Genomic DNA, 12,074 nt, shown 5'->3' with positions numbered 1-12,074 from the left:
TACAGGTTTTGGCGTTTTATACTTAGTGGTGTCTTTTTGTGCCAGGCTGCGAAAACGCGTATTCAACATGCGGTCGGTGCACAGCTTATGCACGTTCGCAGACCGTTAGATTTCGTCCACCACTTCAGGTTTACTATTAACCCGAAGAACATTTCGTTTTTATGCTCCTCTCAAGACCCGTAAATTAAGCGCGCTGCCATCGCCATCTGCCGAAAGAAGGTCGATCGAGTACATAATATGAAGGCGGGTCTCATTGACACAATTATCTTTTCCACGGTCGGGTGGTTGGAAGAGAGAAACTGGTCCAGCGAAAAAATTACAACGTGAACTAAGGTAAAAGAAAATGTTTAACGAAAGAATAAAACAAAACTGAAAATGTTCAAACGCTCTGGCGAAGAACGGCTCTAGCCACTCTGGCCCTCTTTTCTATTTCTAATGACGTTTTTTTTTCTCCAGCAAGAAATCATTTTAAATCGTTATCACGATAAGCAAGCTACTGAAATAGGCAAAAGCGACCGCACGTCGAGGGACCAATTACGTTTCTTGATAATCAGAGAGCACAAAAGGGGGAACGAGTGAGGTTACTACAGGATAAAAGCTCTTATACTCCACACCAGAGGGATGTATCATTGTAACCCTGTGATTTATTCGAAGAAAAGAAGAAATGTGCGAGTATTAATATATGCCGTGATCGCTTAAGCAGGTAACTGTTTATTGTTTATCCCTGAATGCCCTTAGCGGCATTACATGAGGAGCGGGAGGTGAGATTATATAAACGAGTAAGAACAGTTCCTTGAAAAGAAACTCGCACAGAGGAGAAAATGATTGAATTTAATAATGTCTTCCTCAGTTCGCGGTGGAAGTGGCATTTAAGATAAATGCAAAACTTTCAAAGTGAGAAATCATAAAAAACAACATTGTAATGCTAAATAACATTGCACAATCTTAACGAAGTCAGCACACATGTGGTGGCAAGCTTCTGCACCTTGAGAGGAAGAGCTTCATCGATTTGTTAAAGTTTCACGCGGAACGATTGGGAATAGGTTTGTGCTTTTGCGTTTTACCGAAACACTGTTTGAGGACTTTAGTATTTTGCGAATATGCATGAAATTAGTACAAAGTTCGGTGAGTGAATACCTCAAGATTTCTTCCGCATTTTTTTTTGCTCATGTTAAAGATTATATTAATAGCAGAAAATTTTGCGCGGTCATTTGAGAACCTTACCTCCACCTCGTCTCCACATGGACCTTCAGTCTACAGTGAACTTTAAAGCACGCCTAGCGTCAGTTTCCCTATGCACAAAGACGCCTAAATTAGCGTAAAGCAGCAGAGAATTGTTAGCGACGCACTCCCCTCTGCGGTGTCCCTGTTTAAAAATGCATAATGTTTCCAGTCTAGCTCTGAATATGTCGTGGTGAAGAACGAAAAATTGGGACTAATTAGAACTTACTCGCTGGCAGCAGAAAATTATCATGACGACTAGAATGACCGCACATCGCACCATCTCGATATTACTGCTGCAGCATTCTGCAGCCTATAGAAGTTGGCGGGACTCTATGGCAGCTGCGAGTAAGCGAAAGCCGCCTCTCCGGACGTCTCCGGCTATTCACTCAGAAATGACTAATGGTTTATTGCACGGGACTTCGTGCATTGCAAAATGATGTACATAACGAACCTCTCAGATTAAATAAATACAGCTCATACTGAGCTCTTTTAAAATATATGCGTTATGCGGCTTTCCTTCGGGCAGCTGCTCAATAGAAATGCCAATTCTCGAATTTTCGCAGTGATTTTTGTATTTATTACCTCCTCAAGTATCCTCCTTATGGTGACGACTTGATTAATAGGACAAGCGCTCAAGAGCCGACTCCTTCAATGGGGGCACTAATTTGAAGTCAAAAGAAGCGGGGTACAGCGTCGACGGACACGTTGCGCCAGCTTCGAATGGTGTTAGCGGGAAACGAGGGACCTTTGTTGAGCACAGCACACTCTTTCGATGTAACTAAGCATTCGCATAAAGGATTAGTGACGTTGGTAAAACGACGGCAATAGGGGATTTTTGCGTATACTGGGACATATATTGAACTGAAATGTTTAAAAGTATCCGAAACATATTGGACCAATAAATGAGACGCAAATATTAGCACAAACTAAAAAACAACTCCAAGTTAGGTTGGTCATTTGCTTTGTGAAGATTACCTAAATTAATGCATAAGTGGATCTTACCAGCTTCCCTTTTGAAAAGGGGGTGGCGGAGGGTGCTACTATGCTTCGTATTTCGTTAATATTTTTCTTGCCAGTCTCTCTAACTAAAGTACTATAAATTTTATTACATATTTTACCGTCTTCTACGCTGTAGAAATTTTGATGTCTGAACTTGTTTGTCAAGGTCGCTGCTCTGTTTTGAAGCCATCAATCCTCAAATTTTCTATTACTAATGCATACGAAGGTATGCATTCAGATAGTCTTCGCTATCAATAAACCCAAGCGCTTAGGAGATTATGGCAGTGCCCACGTCGACATGTCGATGTATAGACCTTCTTCATCCCGCGACGTCACGAAGATGCGGTGGCGCTGATGTAAAATGTGTGTTTAGCTCGGTAGGCAAAACAGGTTCCGCCTGCACGCGTGGAGAAATGAAATGAAAGATGTCCCCCCACCTCTTTCATTTCATTTCTCCATTCTGCCTTCCATCCTTTATTTTCGCTGCCCCAGCTCAGGTGCTTCAGTATCGATGGCAGATGCCGGGGCTAGCAAAAATCTTATACGTTTTATAGATTTTAATATTATGCGAAGCATACTAGCCGCACAACCGAGCTCTTCCTTGCTGCGCCGCGCGCGGCCGCGTAGCTACCACTTGACCTACGTCGGCGCACCACGTGATATGAACTCCCGCTCCTACCGCTAGGAGATACTGACGTCACGCAATTGTATAAAAGGCGACGCACTCGTTGAGTCAGTTGAGCAGCGAGATGTCGGCCAGGGAGAGGGCGGCTCGCCAGACCGCAAAGCGCAAGTTACAAAGGGCCACGGAAACGGGAGAAGAACGAGAAGTACGACTTGCCAAGCGACGTATGCTTCGCATCCTAGGCTTAACCATAAGCTAAGCCAGGCCATTTTTACTTGGAACTTTTTCTTGATATGGACCGACGCAATTATTTGATTCGAGTAGAAAGAAGTCTGGTAAGTTGTGTCATTGCGCGGTCACGTGGCATGCTTAGAATAGCTTACAGTAAGTGTGCTGAAAGCCACATGCTTTTTCATTGCATCATGCATGTGTCAAACATTTTCATGAGGCAGTACATGATCAAGCAGCTTGTTTGGAAAGAAGCAGACGCAGGCGGGCTACTAGCATTCACATGGCGATATTGAGAGGGGCGCCGCAAAGAAAAGTGTTTTCTTTATTTATGCATGCGATACGTAACCAAATTTGTTGCAAATATGACATTCCTACGCTAATATCAGAATGCGTTTTATTTTCAGCTATACTTGGTACATTTTTTTGGGTAAATATGATAAACACCCTCGCCAAGTCACCCTTAGGTCTTGAATATTGAAGTAAAAATTGCGCAGATTTTTTTATGCCAGCATGTTCACAAATCCGCGTTCTGTATGATGACGCTATTGGTTTTTTAGATGCTGAGTACTTACGCATCCATAGTTACAAAAAGACGTTTCTTACAAAAATTACCATGATATATACTACTGCACGTGTACGACTCCTCAACGTCGCAAGAATCGTTCGCGACAAATAGAATCATTCTATTTTTCATCGTTACGAAATTACGAAGGGCTGAGTAATGCCAATCGCAGAAAATGTTGACTGTTAGGAAGCTAATATTTAAGTTTATTTTCTTGTTTATGGACTCTTCGCTTTCGCTTTGGAAAAAGAAATATGTTGTTGAAATCAGCGTAACCTCTGATGTATCTTTATGGCAGAGATACTAAGATGGTGGGGCTCCGTCGTTGGAAACCCGCGTAATTCGCGACATGCCACGACCATCAGAACCGCCTTTACCCCACAGTTTTCGACGACCACACGTCCAAAAAGCGCAATTTTATAAATTTCAACTGAATATTTTGGTATAATCTTTTGTCACAAAACAGAAGACATCCGGGGCTAGGAGAGAAAATAGTTCTAGAAATAACAAAATTTAACCAAATCGACCAGTTTGACAAAAGAAGTCAACCTAGTTTGTGCGCGATCTTGCGGCTAAAAACAGCGCTTGCGCGAGGCAGAGGAGATCGGGGACACGACGCTGTCCCCACTTTTTGCACTGGGCGACACGTGTGTCAGCCGACGGTGAGAGCACGTCTGCTCCGCCAAAAAAACACCAGCGCTTCCCCTGACTACTGTCCCGAAGCAAAATCATTCCGGCTAGTGCATGGTGTCAAAACTTATTTTATTCAATGCCTAGCGTAGAAATCAACGGCAGAAACGCTTTCCGTATATCACTAACCCTATACAATAAGCAATGGCGAACGATTTCTCTGAATACGCCGTACGTGGCCAACGCAAGCTCGTTTACTTCGAGAAATTATTAAGTTGAAAGCATCAACCAATGCCGTGGTTCGCCGAAACTGGAAACGAGCCTACAAGCCTTGAAAACCCCGCGTTCAACACCTCTCCGCGACGCCACTCCCTGGCCTCATGCCTATCGCGAGCCCGCTAGCAACTGCAACGCCACCTCGTTTGTTTGCAAACATGCGGGAGGTCTATAGTGCCACATTCTGGCAGAATATGCTCAACTGTTTGTGCCGATGTACTAGAAACCGCACATGTGGTAGCAACTTGTTTAAGTTTTTTTTGTAGCTTTGCTGTTACAAATAATACAGTAGGGCATCTAGAGCAAATGGTTTGCCGATTTGCATGTTCTGCTTGATACAGAAGTGCAGATTGATTTTTTTCATTTAATAAATCCAGATTTTACCATCTGCCTGCCTGAGCCGGTATTAAAAAATCTTTTTTTTCCCGTTCATGTTTCCTGCATGATTACTGGATAGTCTTCTACTCATTTCCTGCCAATGTGAGACAGCGCTCAGTCTTTACAAGCAGGTAAATAGCTTCCCTGACCATTTGTTTTCCTTCAGTAATACTCTATGCTCCTCGTATTAAAAACAATTACCCTCCATGTCCCACTGCATTGGTGGCAGATCTCAGTAGAAGGCCGCTATGTTTGCTGGGTTTTCTTCTAAAGTTTCGGCTTCGTGTACCAAAAATCAAGTTATAATGTAGGACACCCCCGCCGCGGTGGCTCAGTGGTTAGGGCGCTCGACTACGGATCCGGAGTTCCCGGGTTCGAACCCGACCCCGGCGGCTGCGTTTTTATGGAGGAAAAACGCTAAGGCACCCGTTTGCTGTGCGATGTCAGTGCACGTTAAAGATCCCCAGGTGGTCGAAATTATTCCGGAGCCCTCCACTACGGCACGTACCTCTCTCTTCCTTCTCTCACTCCCTCCTTTACCCTTCCCTTACGGCGCGGTTCAGGTGTCCAACGATATATGAGACAGATACTGCGCCATTTCCTTTCCCCCAAAACCAATTATTATTATTAATGTAGGACACCGCAGCAAGCTACAAAACGGAAAATGATAGGTTTAACGTTAAGAACCACGAAGAGGGCAGAGTGGGCTAGGGCGCAAAGACAGGTAAGCGATATCCTAGCTGAAATAAAGAGGAAGAATTAGGCTTGGGCAGGGCATGCAAAGCGATGGCAAGATAACCGATGTTCTTTAAGCGCAACGGACTAGATTCCAAGAGAAGGAAAGCGTAGCAGGGTGCGACAGCATGTCTGGTGGGCGGATCAGACAAAGATGTTTGTGGGGATAGTGTGGTCGCAGCTGGCACAGGAAAGGGCTCATTGCAAATATATGGGAGAGGCACTTGTCCTGCAGTGGTCGTAGTCAGGCTGGTGGTGGTGACGATGAATGTAGCCTTGACGCCTTGTCTAGGATAGAAGTCACTTCGGCGGCTGAATCGGCACTGGACGGAGACGCAGTTTTGTGGTGTTGTTTTGTATTACGAAAGAACTATTTCAAGTAGCAACTGCTGATGATGCAACTTTACAGACTGCGGTTAAATACATGGCGCCTGAGAGCTCTGCAAAAGTCTCTTGGCTTCAGAGCTCATGCGCTACAATGAGGTGAAGAAGGAACTGTCAGAGACAAAATTGTCTGTAGAGACGGCAGAATTGTCCTGCCTCCAACCTGACATTAGAGCAAGTGTTGTTCGGACATGACATGGACCGAGGCACCACAACAACGACGCAAAAGTTTGGTTTGGTTTATGGGGGTTTAACTTCCCAAAGCAACTCAGGCTATGAGGGACGCCGTAGTTGAGGGCTACGGAAATTTAGACCACCTGGGTTTCTTTAACGTGCTTGGACATCGCACAGTACACGGGCCTCTAGAATTTCGCCTCCATGGAAATTCAACCACCGCTGCCGGGATCAAACCCGCGTCTTTCGGGCCAGCAGCCGAGCGCCATATCCACTCAGCCACCGCGGCGGCTGACGCAAAAGCTTCGAGAAATTATTTACGGCCACGATTGGACGGAGAGCTGTAACAGGCAATGAGTTTTTTTTGTCATGTTTCTCAGGGAGCTGACAAGGCGGCATAGAAGGCTCACGCAAGCCTGCAGCCTGTTGCGTTCTCCGTGAATGCGCAGCATGAGCTGCCAATTGACATAGTAGTCCGAAGGTCATAATAAATTTATGATTATCATTCCAAGTGACCAGATGTTCATTTCACGAGTACGTTAAGTCTGAAGTAGACACAAGATTTTTATGCGCTCTCTTCAAACCTGAGGGCTACCACGATAGACCACGATGAAATTGCCTGAAGCAGAGGGGCATCAAACATTGTGTTTCCTAGCTATATTGTGTTATCCCCAAAGCATTGGCTTGACGGACGTGTTTAAAACACTCTTGAATGACTTCACTATGCTTTCTGCCTTGGAGGGCTGCTGCTCAAGTAGGCCGTCGTTAAGTACTTGGCTGTATATCTGGCGCCCCTGGACGCCACTATAGGAGCCTCCGCGGCTCTGCTAATTCATCGCCGCCAGCACAGGATTCGCCTCGACATTGTGGGCATGACGCTCGGGGTCTACTTCCGGCAGCCTGCCTTGGCTATTTGCCGGTTGCGTGTCCGCGTTCGGGTAAAACACTATACTGACGAAAGCCAGCATACCGACTGGAGGCGAAGTCGCAGGCCAGCGTCAATTCAGACGTTTCCTGAGGTTTCAGCTCCCTTCAAGCGGAGAGGTATGGACATAGTCGGCCCATTGCCCCAGACCATTTCCAGAAACAGGTGCTGTAGCCAACGAATGAAACGTGAACAAGAAAACTGAGGTGGAGATAAAAAACAAAAAACATAGCTCCTGAATAGGAAATACAAGCGACGTTGATTAACACTTCTGAAGAACGATCGTGCCTTTGAAGTTGAAATAGCATGCGTTAGTTTTGAGCTTGCCCTGGCTAAGAGCTTTTTGTTTTGCTGTTCGTGGCTCAAATGTCTTGTTCACGTTTCATTCCTTGCTGATAGTACATACTGTTATTTGTGGATAACCTTTCAAAATACGTGGAAGCGGTGGCAATCCCAGATCAAAAGGCCGACAACGTCGTTGCGCGAGCGTTTATCGAACAGACCGTGCTCCGACAAGGCAACTTTTAACTGACCAAGGAATCAACTTCGTGTAGCAGCCAATGAGGAGAGTATGCAGCTGCTTAAGATAATTAAGAAGCAGACAATACCATACCAACCTGCTTGCAACGATGCGGTGGAGCGACTAAACTAAACGGTGACCAGCTTCCCGTCGCATTTTCTCTCGCGCTACCAGCGTGAATGGGACTTCTGGCTCCCTGATGCAATGCTTGCATATCATTCCGAAACGCACGGAAGCAGAGTCGACACGCCATTCTTCGTCCCATACGGCAGAGACCCAGACCAGCCCAGTGAAGTCCCAGAGGGTCCCCGTCGCGTCGAATACGCCTCACTGGACGACTGCAAAGTGTAGCTGTAATCGCTACTGCAGGTAACAAGAGACATAACAAGGTAGATCTTAATGAAAGCGCTAAAGAAAATGAAAGAGGCGCACGATCGCGGTGCCAAAGATGCGCCGTTAGATGGGGACAGCGTGCACATCGAGAAATGCCAAGGGCAGACAGGGTTAGCTAGGAAGCTCCAGGTAAAGTGGGAAGAACCATGTGAGGCTGTCAAGAAACTTTCTGCAGTAACGTTTAGAATCTGAGATGTTAACCGTTGCGTGATCACGCTGCATTCAAATCAACTCAGTTGGCATCAGCTAAGTATTAACCAAATGAGCGAGGTGAAAGCCAAAATATAGATGGGGACGGCACTCAGATGGAGCGCACAGATAGTCGACACGAAACGCCCTCTGCTGCATTTGTCTGGCAGGCGCCAGGGGTTATGGCAGGAATGCCATGTGATCTATTTCAAGCATTTGCTGGAAGACGAAGCGCGCAAGGCTGTAGCTCAGGTAACGCATGGGGAGGCCCTTGCCACGAGCACCGCTGAGTACCAAAGCACACAAAGAGGTACAGGCCTACCCGGTGCGACTTCTGAATGCCGATGCCAGCTAAGAAATCGGAGAGTTAAATCGGACTAATGGCTCCTACCAAGCGGAGTTGGGAAATGGTTAGCTCTGTATTATATTGCAACAAACAAGTGTTAATCTTTATGAGCTAAGACACTGGAGCTGCCAGTAATGTCTTTGTCTCAACGAAGTGGTACCGTCACAGGAGAGCAAGGACTGTTCTAAAACATACTTGGCCTCCTTTCGCTATGCCCACCGCTTTTTTTTTTTTGTTGTGCCGCGATCATGCTGAAAGTGGGAGCTCCTTTGTAAATGTGGCATTTCTATTCTGGACTAAAGCGAGAGGTTGGGGTGCTGGGTTTCATGCCTTTATCTGTGCAAGAGTTTCAGTACTGCTCTGCGACACGCCCAATCGCGACTGCAGGAGCGTGGTGTTGTGTGAAAATGCTACCTGGAGTGAAAGTGTGCTTTCGGACCCATCGTACTGCGGCGAGGCTCCTTACAACGACTTCAGTATATAAACCTCAAATATTCAGAGAACATTTCTTCGGAGGGTGAGTAAATGCGACAGTGCGCTGCGTGTCTCTGGAGGGCCGTTATCTTGGATGGCATCTTCCCGCTGTGGGAACCCGGAGGCTATTGATCAAGAGACTGAAAGAACCAAGAAACATCGGATTTCAGGGGCCGATGCTCATTAGGGGTCCGAATGCCGTCAGCTTGGCCGTCATCTTTATTCTCTCGCCGACAAGCAATGAACTGGTCAAGAGATCTGGCGGGGTTATGTTTTAACTTAATGGGCCCATTTTTAGAGCCGACAAAAAAAAACGCAGCTCCTTCCGTTTTCCCCTGTCCCCTGCCTTCGGACTAAGCTGCCCGTGTTCGGCAACGCTGTGGACATGAGCGCCTGCACCGCATTGAAGAGACCAGCCCAATGGGACGCAACGGTGGCTGTACACCCGGCAAGAGCGACAGGGGCGCCGGGAGGAGGGGAAAAAGGCCCAAGGCGGCGGGATGTCCGGGGAAGACGGGGGAATGCCGCAAGCTCTGACGCTGAGAGTGTGACGAGGGATACACTCCAGCCTAAAAAGAGGAATAGCCCGAATGTACTGGGAAACAACAAATGGGACGCAGTAGAGAGAAAGAAAGGCCCGAAGAGACACCGCTGGTGAGTCGGTCCTCCGGCCCCCCCAAGCGCCCAACTCCACCAGGGAGAAGAGGAGCCTGAGCGAACTCCTGTGCCGATTCTTTCCTCCTGACGAAGACTCCGACGCCAACGCAGCTGCATGCAAGCTTGGGCACCCAGCTTCTGCATCATGTACTCAATAATATGTAATTCCTGAATGTATGCGTTTTGTTCTCAGTCTATTGTTGTCTCTTAGCCTCTCTGTCCCGCGTGGAACCGGGCAGTACCGTGATGTAAATAAAGTTTTATTCTATTCTATTATATTATTTATGGTGTCGTCACAGTGCGTATCTTTCAGAAATGCAGATTTACAGCAATCGCGGCAAGTTCACCGTTTTTCATGCCATCATTTCAATGTTGCTTTGTTGAGGCAGCCGCAGCCGGTTGCATAGAAATGCAGCGTGCCACCAATGAAGGTGTGGCGAAAAGTCGGAAGTTAAAGTTTAAATTGTGAAATGGTTGTGAGTGCAACGCGGAGAGCGGAAAGACAGCGAAGGTGGATTCTAAACGAAACTCTTTTTTTGGGTTGACTTGCGCCCACAATGGACTGAATCACTCGGCGGTGGCGTAGCGACAAGCGTGCTCGGCGGTCGTCGAACAGAATGCGCGCCGTTGTCAGCCGCACTCAATTTTAAGCTGATAGCGAACATTGGCGATAAAGCATGCACAGTTGTTACCAGAATATTCTGGAATGAGGTAGAATCGGCTCCTCCTAAATGTGACCAATAGAGATAAATCCGGTCGTGTCTTGCATCCAAAAAGCGATAAAGCGGCGCGGCACCAGCTTTGAAGAAAGAACAAAGACTACAAAGGTTCGCGGCAGTATGATGCTCCCTTGCTGCCTTTTCAGGTGTTCTTCAAAATTCCAGGCGAAGAAAACGACGTCATCAAAATATACCAGACAAATTTGCCACTTCGATACTGACAGCACAGTATCCATTACTCGCCAAAACATCGCTAGTGCGAAACAATTACCCAAATGGCATCCCCTTGAACTCGAAGAGGCCATCCGGAGTGATGAATGCGGACTTCTCGCGATCTCTCTCACCGACCTTGATTTTCCAGTAGCCGCTCTTGAGATCTATCGATGAGAAATACTTTGCGTTGCAGAGCCAGTTCAGTCTGTCATCGATGCGGGGGAGAGGGTAGACGTAGTTCTTTGTTATGTTGTTCAAGCGGCGGTGTCGGGCGCGCGGCCGCATCGCATGCGAACGTATAGCCGGAAGAAACGGCCGCCGCGGTTATGTGTGTGTACGCGCGGGAGATTCGGCGCTCCCAAGAAACAGCCGGCGCTTTGTGTTTTTTTATGTGTGTGCTTGCCGCTCACGACGGACGAGAGACCCCCCCTCCGAATAGCTGTTACGGGGGCATCATCCGATAAGACCAAGGTCTGCGCGTCGCCTCCGTAACGACGGAAACCAGTTAAAGATGCCTTCCTAGGGAGCCGACCGAAGGGAGATGCGGGGAAGCAAGGACTAGGGAGGGCAAGCTGGAAAGGAGGACCGGGAAGAGAGGAGAGACGACCAAGAAGGACGGGGGAGACGGGTTGTGGATGCCGTGACGAGAGGCCGCATACCGACGGCAGAGTCGTGTCACCGCAGTTGTGAATAGTTGTAAATAAATTCGGCACTTTATAATCTGAAGTCTTCATGTGGTCTGGCTGAATCGGGAGAAGAAGAGAAAGGAGTTAAGGCAGGAGAGGATTCTGCCTGACTGGCGCAGTCGACAGGATCTCCCGACAGGAAGTGGACCAGCCATGGGACTCATCAAGACGGCAACAAAAGACCCAGGGCTGAGCGACCATCTCGGGCGTGGACCAGCAGGCCAAGCCATCTCCTACAGTGAAGCAGGTTGGTGTCTTGTAGGTCCTTCTGCTGGGCACTGTGACAGTCGTGTGAGCGGGGAGGACGGGAACAGACGAGTAGGATCGAGGCAGATGGAGCTGGTTGCGAACGCCGAGGTAGCACGCGTCAGCGGATGGTCAGTGTTGTCTTTCACCGATGAGATGGCGTTGTTGAAATTGGAAATTTCAGAAGTAGAATTGGCAACTGAAATATTGCGGTACGAGAGAGAGGTCGGTGAGGCGGTGGCCGGTGTAATACAAGAGGGGGTGCGTCCGGAGAATGGGGCGGGCGTCGCGGAGCATTTCGAGGTAAGCCAGAGAGCGGTAAAGGCAGACCGCAGACTGGAAGGCTCGAGTGGCGACACTGAGGTTGCAGCTGTGGGACAGGAGGTAGGCCAGAGAGCGGAAAAGGCAGACCGCAGACTGGAAAGTTGGTGTGCTGACACAGCCACCGCGATCGAGAAACAGGAGGCAAGTGTCAACGTGTCAGAGGA

The sequence above is a fragment of the Amblyomma americanum genome, chromosome 4 (genome assembly GCF_052857255.1).
Source record: "Amblyomma americanum isolate KBUSLIRL-KWMA chromosome 4, ASM5285725v1, whole genome shotgun sequence".
Taxonomy (NCBI): Eukaryota; Metazoa; Arthropoda; class Arachnida; order Ixodida; family Ixodidae; genus Amblyomma; species Amblyomma americanum.
Note: the sequence above shows the minus strand (reverse complement) of the source record.